Below are 19,443 nucleotides of genomic sequence, written 5' to 3' on the forward strand. Positions count from 1 at the left end.
GTGGATGTCATCCCCTTCCTTGTAGGGGGGCACAATCTTTGTCAGGTTTCTACTATCATAGGACCTGGGTTTCTCTCTAGGAATATTGCTGCCACCAGTGGCATCTAAGCCACACATTTTCTGCTCTCTTGCCAAGGCAAGTCTAGCTTGAGCCAGGGCTACCTCCTCCCTCTCTATCTGGAGTTTGACAGCCCTCATTCTTGCCTCATGCTCTTTCCTCTGAGAGGGACTCATTCCTCTCTGAGATTCTCTTGAGGCACTAGAAATATGAGAGTCCACTGATGGAGATCTCACTCTTCTGTTGCCTGGGAGAATGATATTTTGGGATCTGGGGAGGTGCTGGCCCTCTCCATTCCCCAGTAGTTTTAAGTTGTCCTGGTTAAGCCTGGCAACTATAACCTGGCTACCCCTCTGATCCTGATCTTCAAGATCCTCTACATCTGACCCATCCTCCTCTTCTTCCTCCTCTTCTTCTTCCTCCTCTGGAGTGGTATCAGTTACAGGGGGGTTCACTCCATCTCCTGAATCTAGGGGAGCTGCACTCGCCTTAGCTAAGTCATCCTGTTCTAGAATGGCTATCAGGGTAGGAATGGTGGGACCTCTGCCCTTTTTTAGCCCTCTTGATATGCACAAGGCACACAAGTCTTTGTGGCTAAGTTTGTCATAGCTGGAAGTTGCCTTGGCAAGGTCAACTGTCACAGGCAGAGAGCTTGAAGCTTCACATGTGCCAGACATGACTGCTAGTGAGGTGTAAGTGGTGCACTTACCTACACTAAGTGTTTTGTTACTGTACCTTGCTAGTGAGTTGTAGTCAGGGTGTGCTAATCCCTTTAATCTACAACTACTAAGTTCAGTAGAACTTAATATGCTAAGCTTTTGATTTATATGTACCTAAGGTACTTGATGTGATCTTTCAATTTGATAAAAAAGATTGCAATGGTAAAACAACAGCAAGCTCAAATCCGCACCGCGGCGCACCAATGTGAGAAGTTGGCCTGATATATGATGTTTCCAATTCTGGAACCACCCTGTATCAGTCCAAGCTTTCCCTTATGGTGTCTGGTTGTAAGTCAACCTTGTAGACAAGCTATCTTAATGGTAGCATAGACTAAGCAGCCTTAAAGGCTTAACTCAAGAGGTCGTGTTAGGCGAGCTGTTTTACCAATCACAGTCCTGTAATATCAAATGAAAGGACACCACACAAGTATATATTATAAAAATATATGTATTTATTACTTAAAATAATCCCCAGTATTCTTTATGAACAAAGGGGCACAAGCGTTAAATCAAAAGCACAGTATAACATACAAAGTTGCACAATTATGGATGAGGGCGAGGGGCCACTCAGACCATATACTAAGAAAGTGGTATAAGAGATACCAATTGAACAGTGGTTTGGCCTAGGGCCTAGGGAATCGCTGGGAGCAGTCGGGACAAGCAATGCTGAAGTCGGGAAAAGCCAGCGGGATTCGGGTGCAGTGCTGAAAGCACACGCATGCACCAATGCAAGTCAATGGTCGTAAAAGTTACACAAATAGAGTTTTAGGACACTTCCGCTGAACCTAGAAAGACAGAACTTAAGACACAGACCCTAGAGGTGTGTACCAGTGTTGAAACACTGGCGTTGCAATGTTACCTCACCCACAGGAAGCGGGTGCACAGGGTCGAAGTAGTGTCGGGTTTCGTCACGCTGGTTCTTGGTGCTTGAAGCTGAAGAGGCTGCAGGCGCTGTGAAGGAGAAGTGTCCGGTGGGATCCAAGGGTGGATCGAAGTCGAAAAGTACCTGAAAGCAGAGGGGACAGAGTCTGGGTCACTCAGCAGTGACCAGGGTGGAACCAGGATGGAACCAGGCAATGTCGGGTGCAATCAGGTGGTTGTTGAGGAGCTTCTCTCCGCTGTCACGTGGGCTCTGGGGCATCTACGACGTCCAGGAGCAGGTCACGATCTGTCCCACAAAGGCTCTCGCCGTCGGCACTGTCGGCTTCAAGATTGGAGAAAACAACACTTGGCAAAAGCAATCCACGCGGAACTGGAAGATTGCTTCCCACTCGGACTAGGAGGGTCAGAGTGGGGTCCCCTTTTCAGGGGAGCTGGTGTAAATTGGGAGCAACCAGAATAATAAGTCGTATTTTGGTTTTCGTCAGCACAGGGGCCACAAGGCAGCTGGCAAGTGACTGGGCCTACGCGTTGAGCCAAAAGAAGCAGAAGGGCCCCACGCGGCACTTGTCGAGTGTGGAGGGCTGAACTTCGGTGCAAGGGTGGCTCAGGGTTGGGGCTTCTCAAACCCTGGAGTACAGCTTCGAGGGTCACTCGTGGGCTGCACGGTCAGCGTCTCGTGGTCTTTTCAAGATGGCGTGCTCCACGCTTCCGGTCGCCTCCACGGGTCTCAGCTCTGCAGGGACTGTGGATCGGGCTGTTAGAAGGCAGACAAGCTTGATCTCGTTGATCTCTGTTGCTCGAGTTCCGGCGGGAACTGCAACAAAGCAGACGTTGAGGTGCTGGATGGTGCCTGTTTGCACAGGGTGTTCACTCCTTGACCACAAGGGAGATTCTTCAGTCTTCTACGTTGAGTAGGATGTCGAAGGGTCCAGAGTTTTGTTTCTTATGTTTCATCAGGATAATCTGAAGTGCATTGGCACTGCTCCCATTCTTATACCAATCTAGGGGGCTGGATCACCTGCTAGGTCCCCTCCTATGGGTGGGACCCAGGAAGGGGGTGTGTACACCCCTTTCCTTTGATCCAGGCCGTGGTGGGACTGGGGCTGGTGTGCCCCAGAACCGGTTTGACCGGATTATGCAAGGGGTAGCCTTGTGCTCCCCATGCAGTGTCTGGTTTCTTTCAAACCTCCCTGCTACAATCCACTATCTCCTGTCTGGGGTGGTGTGACACCTCCCTGCGACAGGAAACCCTTTGTCCAGGCCCCCTTGGCTGAGTTTCGGTCAGCTGCAGGGGGTCAGACTAGTGTCTGTAGCAGAAGCATCCATTTTGTGGATCTGAGGCTCTTTTAAAAATCAACCGCATTTCAGCAAAGTAACATGTCTTCTCCCTCTAGAGGGGTGGAATGCTATCCCCGTTGCCAGAACTGGCGAGGGGATAGTATTCCAAATCGTATGACACCTTACACGACATGTTTTGATGAAGCCAAACCAAACTTGCTATATAACCGCGAGGATTATAATGCACTTAATAGTATATGGTATGGCATTATCCTGAAACAGCTTACGGAGTTGTTCCCGACAGCTGCAGACAGGCTCAGCTCATGCTAGAGCTCCATCTCACATTAAACCACGCACTCTGCCTCCAGGATTGATAAGGCCTTCCATAGGAGTGACTCACAGGTTTATATGTGTCCAGATATGGGTTTAGATAAAGGTATACTATATCTAAGCAAGAGGTGATTACACCATCTTGCCCCAGCAGAGTGATCAGCCAGTTGTGTCAATTTAAGAACCAGCCAGGGGTGGCAAAAGATATGCTGCAGCCCCTGGTAGGCCTTGGTGGCACCTATGCCCTGAACACCTATAGTGCATGGTACAGGGGCTGACAAGGAGTCCATTTCCAATTGTGGTATGTACCTAGGGTACATGGAATCCATTTTACAGAGAGAGCAGATAGCCTGGGGCCCTGATTAGCAGGGAACCAGGCCAACTAAGTCAAAAACCAGCTAAACACAAGGCAAAAAATCTGGGGTAACCATAGTCAGGTAGCCACCTTCCTACACCTCGGCACTCCCCAAACATTTACCGGACGGACAAAAACTATCTCATAGGGACTAAGGCCTATCCGGGAATGTACTGTAGCTCTAGTTGACAAAAGTGCCAACGGTAAAGCATCAGGCCATTGAAGACCAGTGCTCGCTTGAATCTTAGCCAGTTTTAACTTTAACGTGCCATTATAGCACTCAACTAAACCAGCTGATTGGGGATGATTCGCAGCGTGGAATTTCTGGTTTATTCCCAACCCTTCACACACTCTCTTCATCACCTTCCCCACGAACTCACTTACATTATCACTCCACACCATCCTTGGCAACCCAAACCTAGGGAAATATTCTTTGACCAGGACTTTAGCAGTGGACGAGGCAGTATTATCTTTTAGGGGGTATGCTTCTACCCATCTAGAAAAGGCGCAAACAACTACAAGGACATACTTTAAATTATTGCACCTTTCCATGTGGATGAAATCCAATTGCAAAACCTCGAACGGATACGTCGGAGGAGCAAAGTGACCAGCTGGAGTTGGAGTTCCCTTGCCAGGATTATACATCAGACACACCATGCAATTCTTGACCACATTCTCCGCACACTTGGGAATTCCAGCATTCTGCCATACTGGAGCCAACAACTTAAAAATCCCTTTCACACTGATGTGAGACAAACCATGTGCCATAGTAACCACTGCAAGCACGTACGCATCTGGCAACATCCATCTTTGGTGTTCTGACAATTCAACCCAACAACCAGTCGAATCCAATCTACCCGTAGTTTCTCTCCATACGCTCTTCTCACTTTCAGTAGCTTCAGCCTGTATCGATTTCACACTTTCAATCGTATCTTCGCACATTCCACCAGCCATAACCCATCTCGCTGGTCCTGCAACATACATACGGCTCATCATATCCTTCGCTGTTTCCTTCGCAACTTAGTCTGCAAATGCATTACCACGGCCAACATCATCCGTAACCTTCCGATGAGCGCTACACTTCACAATCGCAACTTGCTTCGGCAAAGTAAGTGACTCGAGAAGCTCATTCACCAATTGTCCATGCTGAATCTTAGTCCCATGGGATGTGAGGAATACCCTTTCTTTCCACAAACGTCCGAAACTGTGAGCAACACGAAACGCATACTGACTATCGGTATACACATTCACTCTCTTTCCTTCCGACAACACACACGCTCTAGTCAATGCAATCAACTCTGCTGCTTGCGCAGAATTCTGTGGTATACGTGCTGTCTCGACAACTGTATTTAAAGTTGTGATAGCATACGCTGCAGTCGTCTCACCATTCGGAAGCTTAAAACACGAACCATCAACCCACAGCGTACCATCCACATTCTCAAAAGGTGTGTCTTTAAGATCCACTCTAGCTTTTGTTTCTTCCTCTGTGCGAAGAAAACAATCATGCTGTTCTTGGACATCCGTCTCTGTAGAGATCGGCAGTAACGTAGCTGGATTCAACACGTTACATCTTCTGATATGAACGTGGCTAGCCAACAGTGTCAACTCGTAACCTGAAAGACGTGCACTAGTAAGGTGTTGTGTCTTAGTCCTGTTTAATAAGGTATCCAGTGCATGTGGAACCATCACAATCAGCGTATTATCCAACACCAAACCAGCAGACTGTCGAATAGAAACGGTAGCTGCGGCTGTAGCTCTCAAACAACTCGGCAATGCTTTAGCAACTGGATCTAACGTTGATGAGAAATACCCGCATGGACGCTGCTTGTCCCCAAAGGATTGTGTCAACACTGACAATGCACATCCCTCTCTCTCGTGCACATACAACGTAAAAGGCTTGCTATAGTCTGGAGTACCCAATACAGGAGCCGAACACAATGCATCACGTAATTCCGAAAAACGTTTCTGACAATCGTCAGACCACGGGAGAGGATTCGGTGTATCTTTACAAGTCAATGCCAACAGAGGTTTGGCCAGCAAAGAAAAATTCGGTATCCACTGTCTACAATATGAACTGATACTCAAGAAAGCACGCACCTCTCTCTGCATATTTGGCACAGTCATTCGCGCAATCGCTTGAATTCGTTCTGGGGTCAACGTTCTTCCCTCCTTTGACAAGAGATGACCTAAGTAGGTCACTTCTTGGCGACAATACTGCAACTTAGAAGGTGACACTTTATGATACAAGTCCGACAGATGTCGCAACAAAGAAAGAGTAGCTTCTTTACAAGTTTTCTCATCATCAGCGGCCACTAACAGATCATCCACATACAGACTAAGAGCAGCACCAGCAGGCAACACAAGAGTATCAAGCTGAGTCTTCAAAGCCTGGCTATAAATAGAAGGACCTTCACAATAGCCTTGGGGAGCTCTTTTAAACCGGAAGCTTCGGCCTCCTAAAGAGAAGCCAAAAATATTTCTACTCTCCTCAGCAATTGGAATACTGAAGAAAGCATTTTTCAAGTCGATGACTGAAAACCATGCAGCTGAAGCAGGAATCAAAGTCAACAAGGCAGTAATGTCCGGAACAACTGGAAACTGTGGAACGACGATCTTGTTAACCTCTCTAAGATCGATCACAAACCTGTAAAAAGGTGGCTGAGAAGAGTCAGTACGTTTCAGGACAGGCAAAACAGGACTGTTACACACATTACCTCTCGTTTCTTCAATCACATCTTTCACAATCAAATCATAGATGATCGCTAAAAGCGCTCTTTCACCATCGCTAGAAATCCTATATTGGGGAATACGCGGCATTTTAACATTTGCTTTAAGCGTTACAACGTAAGGTGGAATCTCCAAAAGACCCACATCATTAAGACCAGTAGCCCAAAGAGTATCAGGGAGAGAACGCAATTCCGGTGGAAGCCGATCTTTAGACAAATACATCGGAGAGATCACTTTCTTACCCAATTTAAGCTGTACTCCCGAAGGAGAACAATGCAATGTCGCATTCAACCTTTTCAACAAATCCAAGCCCAACAAATTCTCGCCACATTCTGTCGTTAAAATGAGGGGTGCTTCCAATTCACAAGGTCCTATAGAAAGAGACAAAGGATTAGAAACTGGATTATGAACTGGGGCGCCAGAGAATCCTACCGAAACATTTGTTAAGCCAGACAAAGGTGCGCCAGGGAGTTTAGAGTGCATGATAGAACTCTTCGCTGCACCAGTATCCAAAAGAAAAGGCTATACCACACCCGATGTGGCTACTGCAACATAAGACCCACTCTGATCTACTGGAACCGAAACTACTCCCTCTCTTTGTCTATGGCTGTCCTAGCAATCATTATAATCAGCATTCTCACTCTCAACATAATAGTCATCAGCATAGTACTGAGTCGACCGACCAGATGCAATTTTCTGTTGATCAAGGCAATTAATAGAATTTTGTGGAGGAAAGGAACGTTCGTTCTGAGGAAATGTACCACGTCCTCTACCCCTAGACATTTGCTGAAAACCACCACGACCCCTCGGGCCGGGATATATCACTCGCACGTTGTCGTAAAACAGGGCATTCATTTTTGTAATGACCTTCCTCCTTGCAATACGCACACTGATTCAAACCCAAGGGTGGTCTTGGAGGAAAATATCCAACGTTCTGTTGCAGTCTCTGAAATGGCAGAGGTTGCTGAAACTGTGGACGTTGATGTGATTCTTGCTGATTCGAGTGAGGCGGGTACGCCTGCTGCAAAAGAACCTTTGTCTTTAAGTCTTTAGTCTTTTTCTCTACTCTATCTTTCTCATCCTTATCCCTATTCTCATAGTACTGTGCAGTCGCCAATATCTGGGCCGAGGAAGAAACAGCCCAAGAACTTTCAGAATCTTTCAACTTATTACACAGTTCAGTAAGTAAGTTAAAGACGAACTTATCTACGAACAATCTTTGCCCACCTTCCGTACTCATATCCTGACCACTATGATCTATAAATGTTTCTTCAAATCTAGTGAAGAAATCAGATACACTTTCGTCCTTCTTCTGCTTACATGCTGCTAACTTGTCCCAATTGACTCGCAACGCAGGCATCATCGTCTTCATAAGATTTTGCCAGGTAGTTCTGCCACTAGAGCCTCAGGCTTAGCACCACCAACCTGTCTAGCATCTGCAGCAGCGATATTCACCCATGAATCACCTAACTCAATCGCATGATCCTCATGACAAATTTTTGCCCACAGAAGTTGAGGTACCACGTTGCCCAACAGCATATCTATATCGGCTAAATTCATGATGCATTCGTCAACTGTCTGAGACAACTCCTTGTAATAACCAGCCGAGTTTTTACGGGGGTCAGGTAAAGACTGCTTAAGAGCCAAAACCTCTGCTCTCTTCCATGGCACATGTACCCATACTCGCTGGAAATGTGCTGGTATAGCTGGGGGAACATTATTCGCACCAGCAGCTACCTCTTCACGCCACACTGGAGGAACTTCTCTCATCGGATATTGTCTCACTTTCCTCCTAACTGCGGAATCAGGCTCAAACATTCGCTGAGAAGGGAAATCGTTTCTAAACGCAAGTACCATCGCAACTGCATTCTCAATTCCGGGACCCACTATCGTCCCTTTCGCAAACTCAGACTGGACCATTAGCAATTCTACAGGGACTGAACCCAAATCATTATCTTCCCATTCCTCACGAAGGAAAGTACACAATATTTCAAAAACATACCTTTGATTGGGTGCTTCCCACTGCAGGAAAACATCCATAACCGACTCTAAGTTATACCTCGAAACATTTGAAACCCATCTGCGAGCCAAGAGATCTAACACTGCCCGTTCTTCGGGACCAGGTAGCTGACTACGCATTTGTTTACGTGCAGAAAAAGGGGTCATACTCAATGACCCAAAGAAAGGAGACAAAAGACCAGTAACAGTATCAGTCATTCGTTGTCGAGCAGAAGGAGAAGCTGTCATAAGGACAGGAGACAAAGTATTTTGAGGTGATAGAAGCGTAGTGTTAGTAGCAAGAGAAGTTGAAGGTACAGTAGAATAAGGCAAAGTAGTTCCAGACTAAACCGATAGCAAAGTCGGCGGCCCCAGAGGAGGCTGCGCCGTAGGAGGAAGAACCAGCTGAGGAGGAGCCGGTGGTTGAGCAGCAACAAGAGGTTGTGCAACTGGAGGTTGCGGAGGTGCCGTAGCACTCTGTGCTTAAGGGTGTGGTAATCTCAACAAATGTGACATTAAAGGGTCCTTTTCAGGATCCTTTGTCGCCTTCTCAAATAGAGAGGTGACAATGCTGGATAACATTTATCAATGGCCATATTATGTTGCCTATCTGAAACCTCAATTGCTTTATCGTCTTCGTTTTCCTTAAACTGCCTAGCAGCTTGCATTATCGACAACCCCTTTTCTCTCTTATCTCTTTTAGCTTGTTTTATTTCTCGTTGTCTGGCTTCTTTACGCCAAAGGCGAAAGGAGTCAAACATTGCCGGCCGGGCTTTCTTTTTAAATAATTTAGTTTCTAGATTATCTAAAATCTCAGTATCAAAACTACCATGTTGGGGCCATCGTTAGACACCATCTTTCCTAGTGTAGCGAACCCATACTTCATTAAATGTAATGGGGCCCACGCCGTGTTTAGAATAGAGCTCATAAGTCGGAGTTCCAACCGGAGGTATCAAACACGAATCCTCCAATCGGGAATCCCTGTTGCAACCACAACCAAACCAAGTACCAAATTTGCTACGATAAGGCATCTTCGCTCACTAATCGAGCTTCAAACTTCAAGGGATTATCTCTACCGATACACTCGTAAATATACAAGACCCTCAGCTTTGGAAATTGCAATTTTCAAATCAAAACTAAGGACCAAACAAACTAAGAACCAAAGGACCAAAAACTAAGAACTGGGAGCGACCCACTTATACTTAACTGAGGTATCAGTCACGCCACCAGAAGATCCGTCTATCGTCTCGCCGTACAAAGCATCACAAATGGGTACAAGACAGGGCGACAGTCAGGGCAGCGGTCCTTCGTAGCCGTCAGGAAAGCGGGAAACCTCGCAGAAAAGACCTTCAGTCCACATTCGACATGTTGGGGTCGATGAAGTGGTGGCCGTCCTCCAGAATTTCCTCACGAAGCTCCTCACGATCTTCAGGCTTGGACCGGTCCGCTGAAGTCGCCCAACGTTGGGCGCCAACTGAAGAACCGGGTTATTTAAGACTCGGTGGCGCCAGGGGCACGCCCAAAGTCTTCGGGTATCACCTGTCTTAGAACACAGAGACACGGAAACTTCTTGGTGGCGTCAAATATCGAATTTATTGGCTGCAGCCAGTAACAGAAGTCCTAGAAGTCAACACGGATGAGTTCTCAGGAGACTGCTCAATTTTACAAAGCAAGTCATCCCTTTTTATGCCAAAAATCACATTCCAGACAAATACCTTACATTTACAAACTGTCCAATCACATGTATCCACACCAGAGGTATCGCATGACGGTAAAACCCACTTTTCAGTTGCCCAGCCCATGATCAATCATCGGTCAAACCCAACATTCTTCTTTAGACAGGTCGAACGAACCCATAATAAAAAAGGGCACATCCCCATCGTAAATAGACCATAAAGAAAGGAGCAGAAACAGGTGAGAGTAGGATAAGACATATTTGTGTGCAATAAAGTTTTACGATGTCCTGTGCTTTGATCCTCAATCTTGATCAGCTACTGGGAAAGGAACTGGCCTAACAAGGTTGGCTTCAGGCAAGAGGGTCAGTTCGCTCAGGTCATTCAGAAGTCAGCTAAAGTGTACGTGCGCTAAAGACTCGTTCGGCCGTAGTCATCGGCCTATGTGAGGGCAACCACAAAATGGCTGCCATACACAAAATGGAACCCAAAGGTTCAGAATGAAATCCCTAAATACGTAGTGAATCCATCGGTCTAACGTGATAAAAACACTCATACTTGTCGTACTAACTAGTTACGGTTCGCTAATATAAAATTCGTAACGAAACCATGACCTTTAGGAAACGGGTTCAGAATTCACGGAACCTCACAGCCCGCTAAATAGAAGAGTTTTTGTTTGCCAAAAGTCAACTCTGCATTTGTCCACAAAAGCTGTTGTCAATACTGTGGGAGTAGAAGGGAGGCTGTAGGAAGGGATGACAGGTATAATAACATTGTTTTTGTTTTTTACAAAAGCAGTGACTCACATGCATCAATTGATTTAGGACTTGGACTAGCCCAGGCGTATGGAGTCTGGAGTTCCTGGCAGCCACACAACTCATTCTGGTGTTGTGGGCTGCTGATCAGCTGCTGCAGGGGAGGAGAGGTGGCGGGCAGGTCAGTGCCCGGCTCAGCAGCTGATCACCATGGGCTCTGCGTCTGTAGAGGTAATCCAGAAGAGGCTTATGCCCGGCCGCTGATGATGGGAGGAGCGTCAAATGAGCAGCATGTTTTTGGTGACTGGGGGAGCAGATGCAGCTTTGTAGCTGCAAATGAAATGTAAGTGTGGCGCTTGTTAAATCAGTGGTTGCGCTGATTTAAATTGAAGTATTATTAAAAAATGGGGTGGGCGAGCATCGCAATGGTGAAAAAAACTGCAGCACCCGGAATGTGTGTGACTGTGAGTGAAGCAAATATCAAGGTTGGGGTAGTTCCTCCTTCTCCAGAAGGGTCACCTAAACTTGACCCAGGTGGCTGGTAGTCCTGTTGCAGGAAGACCTGAAGGTCAGATCGTGTGCCCTCACAAACATGTTAAGGTGCCATGCTTTATCATTGGGTTCTCCTCGTCAGTCCGGCGCTGCAATGCCTGATGGGACTTGGGGCTCTTTGTCAGGGATCTTTAGATCCGTAGATGCGTGCAAGTGAGGGAGCTAACTAACAGTATAACTAGTGGTGTGAGTGGGTGGTGCATAAAGTAGGCTCTGGTAACCTACAAAAGATTTTTTTATATAGGAAGGGTACCAGGTGTAGATAAAAGCTGTGATGCAATTGTGTGGTCTTTAAGTACCACGATATCTTCTAGTGTAGAGTGGTCAACATGTTTCGTGCCTTCGGTAGCCCAAGGATCCGGCGGCACTTCATCAGGACCAAAAACAATAAAGAGTGCCCCAATGTGAGGCTTCAGGTCTCCCTTCTAATAAGGGATGACCTACCAATGTTCACCAGCCTACCTCTGAATGTATGCCGGCCTATGGTTCCACCTAAAGAGAGGCAGAATAATGCTCCATAGAAAAGATGGAGGTTCCCGGGTAATTTGAGGGATGCTTGCTGGTGGTCGGGACTCTGTCGCCTCACCTACCCACCTCCATTGTCCTGGAACACGTGAGTGAAGCAGGCATGCTAAAATAAAGCGTGGTATGTGCGTCGCTCCATGGTAAAAAGTAATTAGTCCCTAAAGAAATACACATGGAGCTACAGTGTAAGGAAGCTGTAATTGACCGGTGCTCATAGCCTAAAAAATGGAAGTGATGTACCAGGAGCACAAATCAATAGGGAGCCAGGAAATAAAGGTGACACACGAGTGAACAACTGACAAGCGGCAGGCGGGATTACACTCAGTACGAGTAATTTCAGCAGGTCTTGCAGACAGCGCAAGCACGCTGATACTCGACCTAAAAATGAAGACAAGTGTTGCAGCATAAGGAAGAGGACATTGTGGTTAGATTTTGTTGGACTTTTATCACCTGAGGGAACTCAGGACAATATTTTCACTGAGCAAGTCGCCTCAGCTTCTGGGGGAAAGGACAGGTGAGGGACTGGGTGGTAGGGAGGATGTGAAAGCCTTTTCCAATCCCTCAAGCTGTTGTTAATCTAGGAAACTAGTTTGTACCTTACATCAGGTCAAATGCGTACAGGGTCGTGGGAGCCAGTAGGTCAGTGGTACTTTTTTACTGTGTGTATTGGAAAATTACAGGGTTGCCAGTGGGCCACCACACATTACAAATCAGATTATTTTTCTTTGGTAAGTAAAAGGCTACTAGACCACCAGGCTCGCTCAGAGTTGGAGGTGGAGAGCGGCTCTTCAGGTGCCTCAAGGGAAGAAGAGACAAGGGAGGGATTAGGCTGTGGGAACATCAGTGATCTGTGATAGATGAATTAAAAACCCGGATATATTGTCTCTTGTTTCCAAAAGGACAGCGTCCCTGTGCTGAAAAGGCAATGGGGAAAAATGAATCTCTAAGCGCCTGAGTGTTTTGCAATTAGGTGATGCAATGTGATTGGCCTTTTGAATGTCAGGGACAGAGGTGGTCATAAGTGAGAGCGGGACAGCAAAAGGACAAATAAAGCAAATATTCACCCTGTAGTCTCAAGCGGTAACCTCTATTAACCCATTTTCCAACGCATGTCCTGTAGGCCGTATTTCTGTTGTTTGAGGTAAAGTAACAGGGACCTCAATTGAAAAGGGTGCATTTTGTGTTTATTCTATTTCGTTAAGAGCAATGGTAGCATTACCTTATTAGGACTACATTTCTACTAATAATCACGAACACATGAATGAGTGTGGATAAAAGACTGATTGTGACCCCTTCCTGTACACTTCTCATTATGATTACGTTTAAATGATTACAGCATTTTTTTGTGGGAAAACTGAATTTAAGATGGAATGAGTTTGTTGCTTCAGAAACACAAAAGAGAGTCAGTCCACTAACCACTGCAATTTTCTCTCTCTTTCTTCTTTGAGCCCATGATCTGCCTAGGTGAATACAAACACATTTTCACAAGAGATTCCAACTGGAGAAGGTTTTTGTTAGCAACTCAGGTGGAAAATCAATCAAGTCTGGTAGCAGTCGAAAGAAACCTGAACTTAAAGAGGTTTTTATCTCTCATCTTCTTGACGCTGGGTTTGCCCACTACTCCAAAAAGGCACTGGACTCATGTAAGTAAATTTACATTATAAAAACAGGATGTTGATCTTGATGTTGTAGTTGGTTTGGTACTTTTGTATGATCTTAAAATTATTTCACATGACTGTGGTGCTGTAGAAGTTTTTTCCTTTGTGTGAATGTGATGATTCAGTAGTGGTGTATGTATGTTAGAATTGTTTTTAATGCACCCATGCAGAAGGCAAGTCTTCAAGGGTCCTCCAAAGACCATATGGCATAGGGATGAGCAGTTGACTCAAGTCCTTCACCTAAGTAATATTTAGTGATAAAAGTTCCTTCCAGTTGGCCACCAGCAAAGTCGGTTTGTCTCTGACCTCAGAACATATGTTCACCAACAAACCTGTAGACAAAATCTCAGTCATATGGAGCCTTTCAAATATGGAGCCTTATGAGTCATACTAAGGGTTTTAAATGTAAATCTTGATGAAACTAGTAACCAGTATAAGCAGGTAATAGATAATGGCATCATGTTATAGATTGGTCTAACTGTAAGATTTTGTAGGCAGTGAAACAGTGCCAGAGCATTGACCTGACTACTCTCATGCAGATAGTATCAACTGCCAATCCAACTCAGGACCATTGAGAAAATCATGGCTGGTCCATCATAACGTGTCCAAAAGGGCAGGATATCATTTTCCAGCTGTAAATAAGAGATACATGTCTACTTTCTGTATTAATTTACTCATGCAGAGGTTTTGATCAAAACATTCTCCCAGAGTTTTCGCAAGGTAGACTGGAGATGGGACAGACCCCACAGGATTTGGCCAAAGTAAGTTCATAGTTTCAAAGTGGTATACGTGCTCTATTGGTAATACTTCATTCTTTCCTCTAATGGTGGCCTATCATCTCAATTATATCCCACTTTGTATTTCTATAAGGCATTCCACACTATGACTATGATGCCCACTCCTGCTACCAACACTACAAGCTGTGTATCTTTGTCATCAATCTAACACAACACCTGATGCTTCCTTAGTAGGTTACTTAATGTTAACTGAAGATGTTAAAAAGTGGGAAAGACAAAGCTACTGTTAGAAATGGGGGTCTCTAGTTGGCAGAGGCAAGTACCTTTGTCCAAATAGGGACCCTTGCTTCTAGTCAGGGTAAGGGGGATACACTCCTTAAATAACCCCTGCTCACCCCTTGGTAGCTTGGCACCAGCAGACAGGGTTATCCCAAAGGCAATGTGTAAAGTATTTGTACCAACACTCACAGTAACACAGTGAAAAACCACAAAAGGACACCACACCAGTTTCGAAAAATAAAGTACCTTTATCTAAACTAAAGAAGACCAAAACGACAAAAACCCAACCTACACAGTTAAATATATGACTTTAAAAAGGTTTGAAGAACTTGTACCACAGAAAACTATGGATGCGTAACTTTTCACCAAAGTACCTGTAGATGCGTCAAAGTTCCAAAGCCAAACAACCGCAGAGTCGGAAAACAAAGAGATGCAACACTCCTGAGACCTTGGGGGGGGGGGGAGGGGTGGGAACAATGCAACAGTTCTGCGACAGAGGGCGAGTGGCTTTGAATCCAGTCTGTATGGGGAGTGATACGTCGATTCTTCATATTGGTTCCAGTTCGCAGGTGATGTGTCGGGAAAGCGTGCCGCACAGGTACGATTCGTGGAAATTCGGGATGCGTCGACGATGGAGTGGCACTGCGTCGGTCCTCTTCAGCCGTGATCCCTTGATATGTCGATCTTAGCAGTTCTTCGCGTTTCTTCTTTCTTCCAGCCCCCAAACTGCAGCAACAACCTCCAGAGGCCCAAAAATGACACAGGTATCTCTTGGCAGGCCAGAACTCACAGTAGCAAATTTCAGGGGAGGTGGGGGTGAAGTCTTTGTGTCCCTGAGACTTCAGAACAGGAGGCCAGCTCACTTCAGGCCCTTGGAGATCTCCTTCAAGCAGGGGACACAGCACACAGCAAAGTCCTTCTCCTTTCCTTGGCAGAAACAGCTACTGTAGGCCAGCCCCAGACACACAGCAAGGGCAGTACTTCTCCTCAGTCTCTTCAGCTCTTCTCCTTGACAAAGGTTCCTCTTGAATTTCAGGAATGATCTAAAGTCTGGGGTTTTGGATCTGATACTTATACCCCAAAATGTCTTTGTTCTCTTTTTGCAAGGGACTCTGAGCCCAGTTCAAACCTTTTCTGGGGGGGCACTCTGCAAGTGCACAACAGCATCCATTGTCATTGTGAGCCTTGGCTCCAGATGCCCCACAGGCGGCGGAGCCAGCATTGTGGAAGGCAGGCACAGCACTATTCAGGTACAGGTGCTACTCCTTCCCACCACTCCAAATGCAGATCAGGCCTATTCAGCCTAGTGGTGACTCATCCAGACTCCTGGAGTCACTGCACCTCTCCAGCCCCTGTCACTCAAAAGCCAGATAGTAAATCCACAAACAGGCAGAGGCATACAGGATGGTTGAACATCACATAATTAAAAAACCATCTTTACTAAAATATGTGTTATTAAATCCTGATTTCCGGGATACTAAACTCCATTTTTCCATTTTATCCCTCTGGGAAGATATGCTTGTGAAATGTTACTATGGGGCACGATAGCCTGTCAACGGTGAAAAACGAAATTGGAAGTATTTCACTATCAGGACATGTTACACACACCAGTACATGTCCTACCTTTCACATACACTGCGCCCTGCCCAGGGGGGTACCTTGGACCTACCATAGGGGTAGAAAAGGACAGATTAGGGCCTGGCAAGTGGGTGCACTTGCCAAGTCAACATGGCAGTTAACAAACTGCGTGCAGGCACTGCGGTGGCAGGCCTGAGGCCTCTTTTCAGGGCTACTCATGTGGGTGGCACAATCAGTGCTGCAAGCCCATTTGATTTATCAGCCTTGGCACACTCAGGGCACTTTACTAGGGACCTACTGGTAAAACAAATATGCCAAGCAGGGAGAACCAATCACAATATCAATTTTCACAGGGAGCATAGGCATTTTAGCTCTGAACAGCAGTGGTAAAGTGCCTATAGCCAACAACAACAGGTCAGGAAAAAAATAGGAGGAAGAAGCAAAAGGTTTAGGGATAACCCTGCAAAAAGGGCAATTTCCTACACACTGCAGCACTCAGCAATTGACAGCTCTGACGATGAATAAGGAGTGCCATGCAGGACATTTTGACTAAAATGTGGCAAATCATGCCCTTACCTTTCCTGTCAGAGCAGCTAACTTCAGCAATCTATTGAATAATAAAACATAGTTGACCATATCAAAGCCTGTCCACAGCTCTTAGAAAATGACCCTGTGGTTGGTTGTCAACCACCGCCTCTTATTTTTTTCTAACTAAAGGCTGGTTTGAGAAAGAGATATTAATGTATGCTAGAAACAAGACTTTTTGATGCAACTGAGTAACCCCTGCTTGCTTCAAACTCAAATGCACCAGACTCTGATTAATAATCATCCTATTCACTATTCTGTCCAAGATTTAATTTTGGATGCGGGCAGACATCCTGCAGAAACAATCAACAGTCTCACCATTGACCACTCAGACAGACAAACCACTGTAAATGGGTGTAGGGGAGAGGATGTAGCCTTACGGCTAGAGCGGTCAACCTCGTAGCTGGGGAACCTGGTTTGAGTCTCAATAATGACGCTCAACATCCTGTGATTCTGGGAAAATCAATTAATCTCCCCATGCCTAACCAAAATGAATGTGTCCATCTGTAAGGAAAATTATGTTCATGTAAAGTGTTCTGATACCTGATGTCCTTCAGGTCTAGTTCACACTATATAAAACTCTTAAAAATAAAAAAACATTCCATCCCGTTTTTCACTTACTGTGCTACTGTTGCCAGTAGTTTAGACTATATGTAGGTATTTCTCCACCACCCTTTGTTTGATGTATGCTCTTAGTGGCTAAATGCATGCCCACTAGTGGCTCTCTTGTTTGCTGTGCCACAGGATTCAAGTTATACCTCACTGATGAGACCCGTCTAGGCCTAAACCGATCTTGGATTGCTTTTGTTGCCTTCTGGAGGAGATCTCGCATGGAAAATCAGGATGAACTGTTCCCATCTGTAGCAAGGTCAGTACTGATTTACATAGGATGAGACTCAGACTCACATAGTGGGAGAAAACTATATGTTGGAATGCTACTCAGAGCGATTTCCAGTAGTTTAGAATATGTACAAGCATTCACCCCTTCACTTTTTGGGTGTTTAAGTATTAGGGGTGGCTTAAATGTACATGTTCCTCTCTGCATTCATCATGAATGCACTGGCAAGCAGATCTTTGTCCTAGGATCCACCTTTACATCTGTAAACAGAAACACGGCGACAAGTCTTCCAAATTCCTGCAGCTGCATGGATAACTACAAGATTCCTGGTGTTCTACTGCCCAGAGAACTGTATAGAACACCCAATGGGACTCCTATGAAGTATAGCAATTCATAGAGGGGTTGGAGTTGATTTTATCCTGCCTCAGGGGAAAAAAGCTGGCAACAGCTGAGAATAAAAAGATTTAATGATTTGGTCGATAATACAGAAATTGAATCAAATGTCAGGCACTGCTTTCATGGCTCAGGCTGGGACAAGCTTTGTTTTGGGGGTTCTTTTTGATTGCTTTTGAGGTGAACGTAGCCCAGGATCTTCCTTTGTGGAAGAAGAAACAATTCCCAACAGCAAATATAGATAGTCAATTTTTCATAATGCCCTGCCTTATGCAAGGAAATGCAGGGCAACGCAGAGGCTTATTTGTGATTTACAAAGCCACGCAAGGCCTGATTTGCATGGCCTTGCGTGGCTTTGAAAAGAAATGTAACGCAATGCAGCAGCATGCACTGCTCTACATTTCTTAGTGATAGGCATCCCATGGGTGGAGCATGAGTGTTCCTGTACATCCATCCATGGATTTCATGCAAATCTGTATTTACTAAGGTTTGTAAAGCTGAAATGTGTGCGCTTACCACGAAAAGGCATAAAAAGGAGAAAAAACTTGCTTTCCTTGTTATTTTCTCTTTCTATATGCTATTCATTCTGCATCACAGAGATAGAGGAAAATATGTCTTTAGAATGTATTTGTGCAGGAAGGTATTTCTTCCTGCACAAAAAACATTCTTGCTCGTAATACGCGCACCATTGCACTATGGAGCAAAAGTGCCTGCATTGGGGTATCAAGTGCACCAGCGCAGGGTGAGAGCTGAAGGGCACCATATCTTACTAGATATGACGCTCTTCGACTCTCTACCATTCACGAAACGCATTACAGCAACTTGCCTTGCATTGCGTGAATTCTTAATAATACTACCTCTTTATATGTACAGGTTACACAAGTTGATCTCAGATTGGATGTGGGCATCTAAAAAGTCTGACACAGTTTGGGGTGACTGCTTCTGATTTACAAGAGCCATGGCTCTTCTGTTGGCTATTATAGTTCTGGAAATTACAACCAAAATCAGTGCTACAAGTCTGAACCGGCACCATATTCTGCATTTTGTAAAATACAAAAAAAAACAGATATACTTTTCAGGTGCTAACAGGATGAGAAATCGCAGCTGTCTTTACATTTTAAGAGGTTTGGCTGCATAGCAGTCTCCAAAGCTCAAATTGCCTGTGCATGTGGTATCAGAAGAGACACATTTTAGAAGCAGGTCGTAGAATTCACAGGATCTAAAAACATCATCTGGTTTTAGCGGTGGTAACTTTCCCACCCTGGCCTCGCTCACTGTGCTTAAAAGTATATGAATCTTTCCCTAGATAAATCATGTCAGACAATTTTGCCAATGTAATAGTTCCATCTCCGCAGAAAAAATATGTTTGTGTGACATAAGTGTGTTGTTTGAGCAATGGGGGAGAATATATAAACCAGACTTTCTCAGAGGTTTACAGACAGGAATTCTAAGCACACAGCCCTTGTCAAGTTGAGCGAATCATTGAATAGGAGACAAATGAAGAATTTGGACTGCTTCAGGGA

Source organism: Lissotriton helveticus, chromosome 9 (assembly GCF_964261635.1).
Source record: "Lissotriton helveticus chromosome 9, aLisHel1.1, whole genome shotgun sequence".
Taxonomy (NCBI): domain Eukaryota; kingdom Metazoa; phylum Chordata; class Amphibia; order Caudata; family Salamandridae; genus Lissotriton; species Lissotriton helveticus.